General features: G+C 36.4%; 1 non-coding gene across 1 annotated transcript; it reads right to left on the bottom strand.

Annotated features, from left to right (window-relative positions):
* Positions 1–14,498: 14,498 nt before the first annotated feature.
* LOC143552289 (small nucleolar RNA R71) lies at positions 14,499–14,603 on the bottom strand. Its single transcript, XR_013138625.1, has one exon. It is a non-coding gene; the product is annotated as a small nucleolar RNA R71 (small nucleolar RNA).
* Between the last annotated feature and the right edge of the window lie 503 nt (positions 14,604–15,106).

Below are 15,106 nucleotides of genomic sequence, written 5' to 3'. Positions count from 1 at the left end.
TAAGTTGTAATGCTGTTTTGGAGTGCTATTAGCTTGTTATTGTTAGATGTCTTGTACAATAATTTTTGTTTGGTTGGGTAATATAAATTTAAATTAGCCTATGAAGTATATACATTTATGTACTAACTAGGATCTAGGATCCGTGTTTCGCGACAGGACCATTAAACTGAACAAAAAAACATATGTAAAAACGTTAAACCATGAATGTGCTGTGAATCGATGTGAAATCAGTAGGTATCGGGTTACGACATCGAAAGTAAACAAAAGAAAATAATCTGCCAATGCCAAAATACAACAAATTATCGTATGTGGAATAAAAAACCAGCAAGTTACAAGTGCGAACCAACACAAATTCAGTTAGTATGTGCAGTACCAGCACAAATTGGTAAACATGAATTAGTAAGCCAAAAAATCATATTTTTAAGTCGTGGTATCAAACGTAGAAACGCGGATATAAAAACATTTGATGATGGGATAATTTTAAAATCATAAAAACAGTTTCGGTCATTTTAAAGACAACCATAACAAGTACGAAAGCAAAGTTTAAGAAAATTTTAATCGACAAATAAAACATGTAAAGCCGTCACTTGCCCAAGTTTATGTTTTAGAAATATAGTTTGTTAAATATTATAATTAGTTGAAACAAAAAGTAAAATAAAAGGAATAAAAACCATCTAATGGTGTACCGATCTATACTTTTTTTTTTAAGTTAAAACATATATAGATTACAAATAATAAAGTAAAATTTAAGCAATAAAAAATTAAAACACAATAGTGGACTTAAAACTGAATAGTAAAAAATATATACAAATACTAGATTAAATAGTAAATATATGAGGGGAAGAAATCCCTCTTTCAATATATATAATAATGGGGTTGGTGGCTTATTGACAAAGATAAAACATTTTAAACACCATCTTTTCATGGACGAGGCCTTATTTAGGAAGGAGAATGGAGCTTCAGGAAGCATTGTGGAGAGAAAGATCTTTGTGGGCCCTCTTCATTCTCTACAAGGTTCCAAACCTTTCTCACTTTCTTGAACATAAGTGACAAAAAGGTTAAAAGTTTTGAGTTCAACGTCTTTCCTAAATTAAATGTAAAAAAAAACAAAATTTCAAATTTTGTTATTTGAATATACAATATCATAGTGTCCTTTTAAAAAATGAGTTTTACTTTTTATCCATTTATGCTACTTATTTGATTAAGTTAAATATTTTATTTTTATGTAAAAAATTTAACTTCAAAGCAAAGCCTCACATGCTTGGCATATGTCAAGATTTAACTGGGTTTTTTGATGGTCTTTAGTATAAATGACTGAAACCGAGGAGAAAGTTCAGATAAATAATAAAGAGTGAAACTAATTTTCAAAAAGGACTTAATCCATAATATTACATATTCAAAAGGACACAGTTTGTAATTTTTTTATAAAGAAAGAAAGAAAAAAAGCATACATTTATGTGTGTAGGCTACAATCCCACTTGTCCCATCTACTAGAACGTACCCATTTATTTTTCTCAAACAGAAACGGTTTGGTCAACCGGTTTGATTCAAATTGCCTCGGTTTAAAAACCGGTTTAAGAGTAGAACTTGTTAAAACCGGTTTGGTTTTTAAATTGGTTAACTAGTTTTAAACAGGTTTTATACAAAAAAAATGGTTGTAGGAAAAGAAACTGGTTTTGAAACCGATTTGGTTGAGAAATGTCCATGCTGCTATAGGAACAGGTGGTTCGTTTCGGTTGAAACCAGTTTTAGTTTCAAATCGGTACGATTCCGTTTCTAGTTAACCAGTTACACACCGATTTTTATCTGCGTGCCTACCACTTATGCATCAATTAATTCGTACGTGGGAGTCCGTTTATGAGCAATATGGGCAAGGCCCATGGCCCATCAACTAGGAACGTCTTACGTATATTTTCTTCTCTATGGACTATGGTTAGATTGCTTTTCACATTTTTTATATTTATTTATTTTTGTATGTTTCTTATTTGAACCTAATTCTTATAACCAATCGTAAGTTATTAATAGTAAGGAATAAAAAAGATACAATATTTAAATATTGACAAATAAATAGTATTAATGAATTGGCATATTTAAATAATGGGCTTTTTCTAGACACAGTCTATTTTAAAGATGCACCTTTCTTACGCATAGTATAAAGCTATATGCCACATATAGAGGGGTTTCCCTAAAAAGTTTTTTTTATCTTATTATGTTTTTTTTAATTTTCTTTGTTTTTTTTTTATTTTTGCATTATTAATTAGTTAAAAAAAAAACTTTTTTACGCAATTCATTTTTTTTTATAAAAACATTGTTTTCATCAATTGACTCGATTTCAAAATTCCAACGAAACAAATATATATAAGTATGTAGAAAACGGTTCAAATATAAAACAACTATTTTGTATGAAGTGTAATTATACTTTAAAATAAAACATACCATTTGAATATGACCCTATACATTTTTTAGAACCTATTAATCTCAACCACTATATATCCTAAATTCTAAGGGTGCAAACGAGCCGAGTTGCTTGCTAACTACTCGAGATCGGCTCGTTAAAAAGCTCGATCGATCTGAGCTTAATCGAGCCCGATCCCGAGCCTAAGCCTAAAAGTAAGCTCGTTTAATAAACACGCCCGGGCTTCATTTATCTAGCTCGAGCCGTCTCGCGAGCCTAAATGAGCCTATCATTTATATGATTTTTAAAAATATATATTTAATAATTATTATTTAATATATATAATGTTATAAGAAATAAATAAAAATAACTAAAAAATATATATACTATTTGGAGAAAGTGAATACGATGCTGATATACACTTAAGCTTAGACGCAAAACCCTTAAGACTACGTAGTTTTGATAAAAAAAATCAATCAAATATCTCCACTTCCAATTTTATCTCCATTGAATGATAATTCATTTTTCCATTAATTTGCTATCTGTTCTTCTTCCCCAATCCCAAATCAACTTTATACATATCATCTATTTTGGTCACCATTTTAATTTTATAGATTCATAGTTCACTCGATAGGAAAAACGATCTCCAATTGTTTAATAAATGGAAAAGATTTGTTACTGCAATTTGTTGTTTTATTCTAATTATGAAAAAACAATTTTGATTAAAAGTTTCGAAATAAAAAAAAGAGAAAATCTTCTTGCTGTAATTTTTGAACGTCCGCCGAAAATATTTAAATTCTTCGCTAAACTCCATCTTCTTGGCATCGAGTAAGGGAAAAAAATGTGTGATGCATCAAAGAAAGAGGAATTCTTCATATTGATTTTGGGAAAAATGAGCAGCGGCTAAATTTATGGAAAAAGGAATGAATATAAAAAAGTGTTTCGTTTAGATTTTATGGGTTTTTTGTTTCTTTTTTAATATCAAAACTACGTAGTTTTGAGGGTTTTACGTCTAAACTTAGGTGTATGACAGCATCGTATTCACTTTCCCCATACTATTTTATACATAAAATTATAATAGAAAAAAGGAAAATTAGAAATAATAATCCCACCTTTTGTGTATTGGCCGATCATAATCTCATCTTTAAAAATCACCACCAACGGTCTAGCCTTTCAACTATTTTTGTCCCAATGATCCTCCGTTAATAAACACTTAACACTGTTATGTTTTTTTCCAAGTTTCAAACCGATGTTTAGGGCTTTTGATCGGGAGAATGATACGAGTCAACTGATGTAAAACTTTTCTCAAAACGATGTATCAAATGGATTGATTTTTATTAATTTGAAATTCAAACACCCGAATTGAAACAATGTTTCGTCGTTTGGATCACCGTTTCGAGATAAGTTTTACATCAGCCGACTAGTATCCTTCTTCCGATCAAAAGCCCTAAAGCATCGGTTTGAAACTCGGAAAAAATTGTAACGACGTTAAGTGTTTTTTAACGGAGGACCATTGAGACAAAAATAGTTGAAAGGTTGGACCGTTGGTAGTGGTTTTTAAATGTGAGATTATTATCGGCCAATACACAAAATGTGAGATTATTTATTTCCAATTTGCCTAGAAAAAAAGTACATAAAAATAATTATAATTATGTAAAAAATAATTGATAAACAGTAAACGAGCCGAGCCCGAGCTGAGCTCGAGCTTGAAAATCTACTCACGAGCCGAGCTCGAGTTTTGAGAATAAAGCTTGAAACGAGCCGAGCTTGAGCTCTATGTAAGTTAAACGAGCTGAGCTCGAGCCTAGTCAAGCTTGAGCTCGGCTCGTTTGCACCCCTTAGATTCAATGGCTTAGATATATTCTTATGCTTCTCACTAAACTATTGTTTCTTACATTAACCATACCCTATGTGTGTGTGTGCGCCTACACACACAACTAGTTCGTACAAATAAAGCAAAACTGAATATTTATCTAAAGGACAGCATCACTAGCGTCATCATCATCAGTCGTCGCGTTTGGCGCGCGAAGTGCTCGCATCATGGTCAAAACATGGTCGTAGTCTGTAGTCATCACCATGCGGGCGGAGCTCCAGCATCCCGTGCTCAATCATCCAAGCCAACAGACACCGAAGCTCCAACATTCCCTACTTTAATCTCCGGATACGGTCGTCAATGGCGACATCTAAATTAAATGTTACGGCCTTGAAGGGTGATATCCACACGATAATTAAACGTTAATAGTTAGACGAAATAAAACGAATTTAAACGTACCTCATGTGGCTGCTCCTGATCTGCCTGCTCATCCTTTGGCGCACCCGCTCCCGCATCCGCGTCCATGTGAGCCTTGTCGATGTGTACCTCCGGTGCCCTCAATGGCGAAGGCTTAACCAGTGGCACAAGGACGTAAGCGGAAGCCCTCAACTGCTATACCAAACGGTCGTACATGCCTTGGGGCCCTCAAGCCTTCATACAATATGCATACCGATGGCACGAGGATGGTTCAGCTCACGGGGAGAAGAAGCGGGATCCAAATACCAAGTAGCTGCTGATAGTGGCCCAAGGAAATCACAATATGCATAATGTAGGATCTACCGAGAAACGACCCTTGCCCCTGCCATCGTGAGTACACGACAAAGTAGTTGGAGAAACCGCGAGCAAGGTTGCAGTACCTGCCCATTAGCAGGCATCCAAAGAGAAACACGTCCCGTAGGTTGCAGTTCACGCCGCCTACCAACGACCCTATATCGTCGAGGCTAAAAGCATGTGCATGTATCTGTACAATGGAACGAAGATTTTTAATTAAAAATAATAATCAATTTATATTATAACCAAATAAAATAATATGCAACTACATGTACAAATGGTCTATGATGGCTGAGGCCTTGGCGCTGGCGCGCTTTGGCTTGATGATCCCCTCGCCAATCGCGGTTCTCTAATGCCACAACTCGTCATTCGAGGTTTCTTGTCTGCTCGCCATGTTAATCGGCTGGCTTACCTCTTCCTTTGTGTACAAGCCGATCGCCACGGTGAACTGCTCCAACGAAAGGTAATGATCGACCCTGAACATGCGGAGTTGAACCTCCACAAAACGATTATCCACTCCGGAAGCATCGCTACCTACATTGGGCCCGCCGCTCGTGACCTGAAACAACATTAACAAAAAAGAAAATACCCAGAACGGAAAATAGATAAAAACTCCAATGTAAGATCTCGGTGAGCGGCGTGCCCCATTAGAAATAATCTGGTCTAGGGGATATCCTCCCCGATAATATATGTGACTCTCTGCCTCTCGCCACAGCCGTCTATAAAGACCCAACATATAATCGTGTTGGGCTGCGATTTCACTTGTTAGAGGTGCTCGAACTAGCCTGCTGAGGTTCTCTCGATATGAAAGTGTGTATGGAGTTATCCACCAACACCTCATCCTGTCAGGTCCCAGACCCGGCAACCCTACTTTATCGTTAAATTTACTAATAAGCACAGTTCTACACATCAGAGTTAATTAAAGCATTCACGGAATATAAAAACTTCAACCAATCATTATTACAAATTATTCAAATATCTTTCAAATAAACATTAAACATGTCTTTTAAATTCAAACATAACACATTCTTATTTCTTCCGATGCGAGCTTCTTATTTTTCAATGCCATTTGTGCTCCTCAATCTAGCTGCCCCAACCTATTTACCTGCGTGCATACTAAAAGTCAGCATAGTGAGTTCTAGTTTAAACAAGTCACACATTATTATTACACATACATACATACATACATACATACATACATACATACATACATACATACATACGTGTACACGTTCGTATCTGAAGATACTATTCTTACATACATGTACTTATATTCTTACTTCTTACATATTCTTACATTATACTCTTACAGTCTTGCACATATATTAAAAGGGTCTGCCGCCCTAACTCTTGCACATATATTATAAGGTTCAGCTACCCGAACTCTTGCATTATCCATTCTACAACTCTTACAATCATATAAGAAAATCAATAAACATCTAATTCTTACAATATACAATTATATTTAAATAACGTATATAAATTGTTTTCTTACAAGTATGCACACGACGCCAAAACATTTCAAGGAAAAAGGGGCTAGAAACTCACCTGGATTATGTTACATTTTGAGTTAACATTAATTCTCTTCTTCAACTGAGCGCGACTAACTGTTTAACATAAACAAGCATTACTTAACCACTTAACTGCCTAGACAAAATTAGAGGTTCACAAAATCCTAGATTCGCAAACTTGGATTCGCAATCCATTGGATTCACAAATCCTCGGGTTCGCAGATCATAGATTCGCATTTTCACGGATTAGCAAATCATGAATTCACAAATTTGGATTCGAATATCCTGGGTTTCGATCCGTAATTCGTAGTTTCCTAAACTCGTTTAACATAAAGCTTGCGACTTTATTGAGCGCTTCATCACGATCTAGTGCCATAAAAAATTTCATGTAAAACTGACTTCATTTACCCATCCTTTTTACGAACCGAACTTTACTCGTTTAACCTGAGACTAACCGATCAGCTCATTTATAATAAATTTTGCAACTTTAATACTTATTATAACTCGATCTAACATCCTACCGATTTTTATGGCTACTCGACATCAAATACATAACCTTTTTAGCTATATACCTTTTCGAGGTCGGTTCAAATTTGGTTTGAGGTCGGTTCAGATATGGATCTTGACATGCGTTTGATCTTGATCTTTCTTATAAATGCACGACACACGAATACTAGATATTTCTTGATCATTCTTCTTTGTTTCTAGATCCGGACTTTAGATGGAGAATGGAGAGAGTTAAGATTTATAAATTTGTATACAATTTATGTTTGGCAACCGTTTGTATATGTGCGCTTATATATATGTGTGTGTGTATACAGCATCAATTAATTTCAGTCTTTAGAGCGTCTTATTGGAGACTGATTTCATATAAAATCACGAACCAGGCGAAAGGATTTATGGACAATATAAAGATGTTTAGAGAACTGATTTTCAGACCCTAAAGTTATATATTAGAGACTGAATTATCATAGTATTCGGGACTGATTTGTAGTTACAAAAGAAATGTATTGGGGACTGAAATGATATGGTACAAGAAGATTTTGGGGGACTAAATGTTATTTTATCAGAGACTGTGTTAGTCCTTGTTGGTGCCACACAACTAGGACTGAATTTTAGTGACTAAAACCACCATCTAGGACTAGGTATCCGTTACTTGCTAGGGACTGGTAAATCAGTCTTCGATAACTATTAAGCACTGATTGACGAGTATCAGAGACTAATTTTTTAGTCCCAAATGACAATATTTTTTGTAGCGAGTGTGTGTGTGTTTTGAGTGTGTGTAGGCAAAAGATGCAATGGAGCATGTAGGGTTTTAGGGAGGTTTACGGTGCTTTTATATGCAAATCCTATAGACCTTAAGCCCATAACCGCTCCCAAGTCCATGTTTTTATTTCTAAGCCCACTCATCTTATTATTATTTAAATAAAGTACGCACAATTATAAATAAATTCATTTATTTATTATTTCAATAGAAGTCGGATGTTACAAGTCTACCATCCTTAAAAGAGGTTTGATCTAGGAAGACGTGATCTAGTAAAAAACAATGTGAACAAGTGTCCTAATCACCTTAAACTAGTTAGGGTAAGTAGGGTGTCGAACCACAAGAATTATGTGGGCAATGCAATGTGTAACTATTGTGTGTTATATCGTACATGCGAGGACTGAGCATGGGGGCGCGTTTTGAATGCCTATTTATTATATTTTTGTCTCATGCGAGAAAGGTTACAACGGGTGCACTCCCCTCATGTTTTCTTCATCTGAATTTGTCTTATTTGAAAAGGTGACCATGTGGGCTTGCTTTATGAAGCATGGGGCATGCTTTGTCTTATGATACACAATTCTTCAGGTTTTCTTCGTATGTCCGCTCGTTTCTTCATTTGAGGCCGGGATAAACCAAAAAGTAGAAAATAACTTGATGTCAAAATGATGTATATTTTTATATACATCAATAACCGTTCAGTAACGTTCAAATGTCAAAAACCTCATAATTTTGTAAACTAGTTTCATTACTTCTATTTATTTTTATTTTAATTTTTATGTGCTGAATATGTAACTTAGAGTGTTATTTTATATTGCTAATAAGTTTTTACACTAAGGTTGTTACCACCACAAAAGAAGGTTCTGTCACTAAGATTCAACAAAAATGACCGTTTTTTATCGCGTTCAAATTTCAAAATTATCTTGAAATAAAAAAGAATCAACAAAAAATGACCGTTTTTGTAACGTTCAAATTTCAAAATATTTTTTGTATTTATACACGGATCAAATATAATTAATAAAATGAACATTTTTCAACGATCATAAACCAAAAGTTCCCTATATATAAGAGGTTTTTTCTCGCTCACAGAGCTGTATCTTCCTGTCTTACATTTGTCCTGTTTGTGTTTGCATCATCTTTCTTTCTTTATCTGGTGCTTGAGTAGATTCCTCAATAAACTATGTGTGCGGGTTATCACTATTTTGAGTTCTACCATTTTGCTCCAACAAAAATTAGGAAGCGTAAATCTTGCAATAGGATTGATCATTCATACTTGGCTAACAAAGTCTTTAAAGAAATTGCTTCCGATGCAAACACCACGTATGTTGGGAACATTCGCTGACTCATCTCTTTCAGCTTCGTTGTTGTGCACACCACGGGTATTAAGCTGCTGGGTGAGATTTGGCACTATTATAGGGACCAGATATCACTAAACTTGCCGATGAGGGCGTGACTGTAACCACACCTGGTTGTTCATGATGATTGGTCGCATGAGGAATCTGGTTCCTTTCACCTCGGCTAATAAAGTCTTTAAAGAAATAGCCCCCCATGCAAACACCGCACAATGAAAACGTACAGAGTGAGGAAAAACAGGTGAAAAAAAGGAAGCGCAATATACTGAATCATATGCAAATAACCATGATCGAACAGGCTTTACAGAATGAGCCCGAAATGCAGAGGAATGCCGCCTCCATACAAGCGAGTGGGTCATGGTCTGGTGCCAACCTTGATGCATCAGGGTTGTGTGTGGTGGATATCACCTATCTTAAGGTGGATAAATGGACGAGTCTTCGCACCCATGTCATGCTACCGGCACATCATATGGTCATTCGGAGCAGATCATAGGTGTGAAGAGAGTGTTGTGGGATTCCAGTAAACTTGTGGTACAGCAGAGGGCTGGATGATAAGTTGTAATGTTATTTTCGAGTGCCATTAGCCTACTGTACTGTCCGATGTCTTGTACAATAATTTTTGTTTGGTTGGGTAATATAAATTTGAATCAACCTATGTAGTATACATTTATGTACCGATGGGCTTGGTGGCCCATTGGGGGGGTTGGCCACAATACCACTTGGCCCATCAACTAGTAACCCATTTATTTTTCTCAAACAGAACCGGTTTGGTCAACGCATGGTCGAACCGGTATGATCCAAACCGACTCCATTTAGAAATCGGTTTAAGAGTAGAACTTGTTCAAACCGATCAAACCGGTTTGGTTCGGTTTCAAATCAGTTAACCAGTTTTAAACAGGTTTCAAGGAAAAAAATACGGTTTTAGGAAAAAAAAACGGCTTTGAAACTAGTTTGGTTGAGAAACGTCCAAACCACTATATGAACTAGCGGTCCGGTTCAGCTAAAACTGGTTTTAGTTTCAAACCGGACAGTTCCGTTTCCGGTTAACCGGTTCAACACCAGTTTTTATGTACATGTCTGCCGCATATGCCTAAATTAATTCGTACGTGGGAGCCCATTTATGAGTAGTCTGGGCATGGCCCATGGCCCATCATTTACGAACCCACTTATGTATATTTCTTTCCTATGGTTAGATTGCTTTTCACCTCTCTTATTTTTTGTATATTTTTCATTTGAACCTAATTCTTATAACTAACTGTAAGTTACTAATCGCAAGGAATTAAAAAGAAACAATATTTAAATATTGAAAAATAAATTGTATTAATGAATTTTCATATTTAAATAAATGAATTAATAATAAAATAATTTGTGATGATTAGTGTGGACGCGACACATTAGCAAAAAGTGTTATTCTTTTATATAAAGGTGTATTAGTTTTTATTAATCCTTACTATCAAGGTCCCGTTGAGTTCTTAATAATTAGAAGGTTTTTTTATAAGTTCATTAAGTAAGTTCTATTTTTTAGTCCCTGCCGGTCCCAACTAACGAATTGGCTACCGACGATCCCAACTTTTAACTTATTGTTCCCAACGGCCTACGACTAAAAGAATCCTAACGTCGTTAGATGCATGTCTTCGATAAAACGTTTTTGCCGGAAAACTCACAGTTTTTCGGAAAGCTCAACATTTTCGTTCCATACATCTTCGTGACTTTGAATCGGATCTTAGGAACCTTTTCTAGTAAAAACCCCAATTATTGAGATTGCCGGAAACCTAGAATCATCGTTATAATCGGTTGGTGGTGCTTAAGTGGAAGTGGTGGTGGTTGTTTGGTGGTGAGTCAATTGGTGGTGGTGGTGTTCAGGTGGTGTTTTCTGGCGAACAATGTTACTTTTCCGACAAAAAACGTTTTCCTGGCAACTTGCAAGTAAGGGTGTCAGGATTCGTTAGTTGTGGATCGTTGGAATAAATACATTGAAAGATGGGACCGTCGGCATCCAATTTGTTAGTTAGGACCAACAGTGACCAAAGGATGATAGTTGGGATTAATAATAAGCAGTATACCTTATATAAAACATAGTTGTTTATTCAGTTTAATTTGGTGTGCGTTTTTTTAGTATGGTAAGATTATTAAAGTTTATTTAGTATTCTAGAATAGACTTTCTTGTTTCAAAAAATGTGTGTTTAGTATAAATAGGGGGCATACAAAACTAAACCCGCGGGGGGCGGGGGGTTTGGTGAATAATTTTTCTTATATTTAAGCTCAAATTTAGTGAGATAATGACTTTGTCAAACTTTTTTCACAACTTATAAAATCTAAGACATATAAGTAAAGAGTTTAAGGGTTAGAGATGATACAACCAGATCTACGAGAGGTTCAAGTGGATGTTAACTAGTACACTCTACGTCCTTTTCTTGATCCCCTAATCAAGAGTTTTCTTCACTAGTCGTCTCCCTAAAATGGCCGGGAACCACCAATACAACCGTCTCAATTTTCAAAGGAAGTGATCACCTTATTCACCTAGCACGCCTAGTACTTAGCTTTACAATTCTTCTTATTCTCATTATATCAAGATACTGAATCTTCTCCTAACAACTAATTAACTCTATGTCAGGATAGAGTTCCCAACCCAACCCAACCCAACCCAACCCAACCCAGTACAACTCTATATCAAGAGATTGTGTTCCCTCTACAAAGACATCAACTAAATGATGAATCCTCACCCGTCAAAACGCTAGAACAACCTCTAGTGTTAGACCTCTCAAATTACAAGTAAGATAATACGTTGGTAGCTATGAAAAGCTCTTATTTTTTACTCTACACTTTGATATCTTCTTTAGATAATTGAAGCTTTATTAGACTTCAATAATGAAACATATTAACCTTGAAGTGTGAATATAAATATTGTAGAGAAAACGGTAAATATTTAGGTGCAGTTTGTTTTTTAAGAGGTGATGTGTGTTGTGGTGTTGGGATGTTTACTAATGGTGTTAAGAGTTGCTGTTGATTCACACAAAACCTTGTTTTAAATTTATAAAAATGATTTTGTAGGTCCTCTAGATGGATCTTGATGTAACACAAAGTGTACATCTTATTGCATTGAATTATCCTCATATTTATGCCGAACTCCATGCAAATTCATTGTTTTAGGTACTTATTTGAGTTATTTGTGAATTTGCAGGTTCGGGCACCCGCCCGACAAAGAAAATATGAAAAGATGGCGTTTCGGAGGCAAAAATAGCAATCTGCCAAACTTGCACGGCCATGCCAGCCCGTGCCAAACAGGAAATGTGTCAGTACAAGCCAGTGCATGATCTAATGCTGAAATAAGTCAAAATAACCAGCCCATGCACACCCGTGCCAGCCCGTGCTAACCCGTGCCAGAATAGAGAAATCTGACTTTTTGGTCAGATTAAAGCCAATGGTTGACTTTCCACAAATAGGCATAGCCGTGCGGGCCCGTGCACCTGCCCGTGCCAGACGTCCAGAATGCATAAATACACCTCCATTATCCTCATTTCAAGTGTGGAGTCTTGGGGATTTTCTCTCAACCAAGTGCAACAATTTTAGGGAATTCTTGGAGGCTTCCACCAACATATGATTCATCATTCCATCCTTCAATCCTTGCTTAATTTTGGTTTGCATTTCTATGTTTAAGAGCATGTTTTGTAAGCTTATTTCTAGTTTGATTGTAGTTGTATCAAGCCTTATGGGCTAAAAACATTTACTATCTAGACATTGTTGAAGCTTTTACTATTGTGATTTTTATCTATGTATGGTTATGGTAATTTGGTTTTCTTTCAAGGAAATGTTGAAGTTATGAGTTGATATTGATGGTGTGCATGCTTGTTAGAATTGCATACCTTGTTAGTCTTACAAATGTTTAGGCATTCATGTTGGAAAACTATGTTCTAGATGTTTGTTTGTAAACTTTGAATGTTCATGTTTCTTTGTTTACATTTCTAAGTTAGGAATGACTAGTAAAGATTAGTTTGGTTATAATATTATTGATGAGCATGAAACCCTACACTTGATATTGGAAAATTGATGAGTGTTGTTATGATTCTTGACTTGGTGATGACTTGCTAGTTAAAGTTTAATAAGTTGATGTTTAATTCATGAGTTTAGCTAATTTAGTGTAATTTTAGGTGGTTAGAATGTTGTTCATGCTAGCTTTCCTTTGATTATGAGACTTTGTTGTTTTGACAAACAAGTTAGTCTATGTTTAATTCCTAATTGAAAACCCATCATGATGATTAATTGTTAGCATTAGGTTGCTTGATTGTGATCTAGTATTTATGTTTAGATTCATGATGTTTACCATATCATTGCTATTTTATCACATTGGTAGAGTGGATGAATGTCTAGGTAGTTTTGTTGGATTGATTGTTGTATTTTTACTTGCTTTGTTGTATGCTAGTTTAGTTAGTTAAAAACTCAAATTAAGATTTCTTTGTTCGGTTAGTCATTTACAAAGATTTAGTACTAGAAAATTACCGTATCCATGGATTGACACTCGGTTCTTGCCGACACTTTATTACAAACGATAGGTACACTTGCCTTTCGTGTGTGGTTTAGTTGTAGGTGAAAACCTATTTTTAAAACCCGATTTGTATGGAACTTTTATCCAAATATATATATATCACACACGTCAAGTTTTTGGCGCCGTTGCCGGGGACACGGTGTTTTACTTTTGAAAACGATACGAGTAATTGATTTCCCTTGTTGATATTTTTGCTCTATGTTATTTTAGTCTATTTCATTTTTATTCATCTTATTTTATTTTATTTTAGTTATATTTTTAGATAGTTTTCCGTGTCTTGTCTGTTTCCATTCCGCGTTTCTTTCGGGTGATGCATGTCTACCACACCCGGTCCTGATCTTGTTTCCCCTTTTTTCTGAACCCGAGCGACGTCTTCGAGAAGGTTTGAGGAGGAAAACACGAGAAATTGCCGAGGTTATTGAAAACGAAGTTGTGGAGGACGACGCGAATCCCGAGGTTGAAGAAATGGCGGACCCGAACAATCAAGGTCGCATGGATGACTTCGCCACGCCGTCCCTCGATGGCTATGGCAGCGGTGTCACGGAGCCCGAGGATTACCGTGAGTTTCGAGATCAAGTCGAGTATTATTCATATGGTCGAAAATTCTGTTTCTTTCCATGGCCTCTCGAACGAGGACCCTCATTCTCATGTTGCTCATTTCCTTCGATTATGTGCAACATTTAAGATCCAGGGGTGTATGGACGATGCCGTGAGGCTCCGACTTTTTCCGTTCTCACTTCGCGGGGCTTCCTTGGAGTGGTTAGAGGCACTCCTTTCCGGTTCCATCACCACTTGGAACCAATTGGTTGAGCAGTTTCTTCTTTAGTACTTCCCACCCGATAAAACTGCAAGATACTGGGCAAAAATCACTGGTTTTCGTGTTTATGATGACGAGTCACTTCATGCTGCATGGGAGAGGTTCAAGGGCTTGTTGAGAAAATGCCCTCATCATAGTTTGAGTTGCGGTCTTCAGTGTCGTACGTTTTTTGATGCTTTATCCGGAGCACAAAAGCAAGCCGTTGATCAGGTTGCAGGAGGAGATTTCGGTAAATGTACTCCCAATGAGGCGTTGGATGTCTTGGAGCGAGCTGCTAAGAAGAGTGTTGCATATAATCCGCCTCGTAGTATTCCTTCCACTAAGGGCGTTCATGTCGATTCTAATACCCTTGTTTCCGCTCAGTTAGAAGCTTTGACCAAAAGATTTGACCAGATGCAATCCGATCTGGCTAAGTCTAGCTCTCGTTGTGGGGTGTGTGACGGGAAACACCAGACCAGTCAGTGCCAGCAGGCCATGGTGGTGGAGGATGTTTACTTTGTGGGCCGCCAAAACAATGCCTACAATAACTCCTATAACCCGGGATGGAGAAACCACCCAAATTTCAGCTGGAAAGATAATGGTGGCTCTCAAAATCAGAGTCAAAATCAAAAGCCACCGGGGTTTGACCGAAATCCAAATTACC

This window comes from Bidens hawaiensis, unplaced genomic scaffold, assembly GCF_021521415.1.
Source record: "Bidens hawaiensis isolate Kalapana, Puna unplaced genomic scaffold, B.hawaiensis_p1.1 tig00016836_1, whole genome shotgun sequence".
Lineage (NCBI taxonomy): Eukaryota > Viridiplantae > Streptophyta > Magnoliopsida > Asterales > Asteraceae > Bidens > Bidens hawaiensis.
The sequence above is the reverse complement of the archived record's forward strand: the minus strand, read 5'-3'. Positions and strand labels throughout refer to the sequence as shown.